The following is an 823-nucleotide window of genomic DNA, read 5'->3' as shown; positions in this document are numbered from 1 at the left end:
AAAAAAAACATATATATATATACGTGAAGCTCCGATACAGTAAATATTCCTTCGCCCTCTCCCCCCCTCTTTCTCAGTAAGTTTCAGTGAAAGGTGGTTTTAAAAAAAAATATTATAAACAACAGCGAAAAAAAAAGAGAAAAAAGGTAAAGGTAAAGGTGTCGGGTAGTGGTTGTGGCGGTAACATTTATCGACCACAGGTACGAAAACCTTAGCGGTATGATGATGTGAACAACCCGCGAAGAAACAAAAAATCCTTTTTAAGGAAATTAAAAAGGAAAACAAAGAACAGAAATATCTATAAATATACAAACAAGTTGAAGCAAATGTCCCGTTTTCACACCGCTCAATCCGACGCCTACCACCCTGTGGACAACTGAAGTTCAACGCATTAAACCAGAGTTGGTGGACATACGGAAAGGAGCCCTCGAAGGGTGTAAAAAAAAAAAAATTGAGAAGAAGGTGGAATGTCGGGTGGAGTGGAAAGTAAATCCTTCAGTTGGTTTTAATCAAACGACAAAAAACGAAAGGGAAAGGAAGGGAAAGGGGTAAACGGCATCCGCGCGCACAAGCGAACGAGCAGGTTCTGTTACTGAGGAAGCAAAAAAGAGCGAAACAAGAAAAAGAAAAAGCACTTTTCGCCAAATCTTGCGATCAGGTAAGAACAGGAGCAACAGAAATACACGCATGTGAAAGTAAACAAATCAGCAGATGATGTGTATACAAACGTGCGTACGTACATATATATATATATATATATATGTGTGTGTGTGTGTGTGTGTGTCTACAAATAAATAAATTTATTTATTTTTCCTTGTATGCG

This window comes from Trypanosoma equiperdum, assembly GCF_001457755.1.
Source record: "Trypanosoma equiperdum strain OVI genome assembly, contig: ctg_254, whole genome shotgun sequence".
Lineage (NCBI taxonomy): Eukaryota > Euglenozoa > Kinetoplastea > Trypanosomatida > Trypanosomatidae > Trypanosoma > Trypanosoma equiperdum.
Note: the sequence above shows the minus strand (reverse complement) of the source record.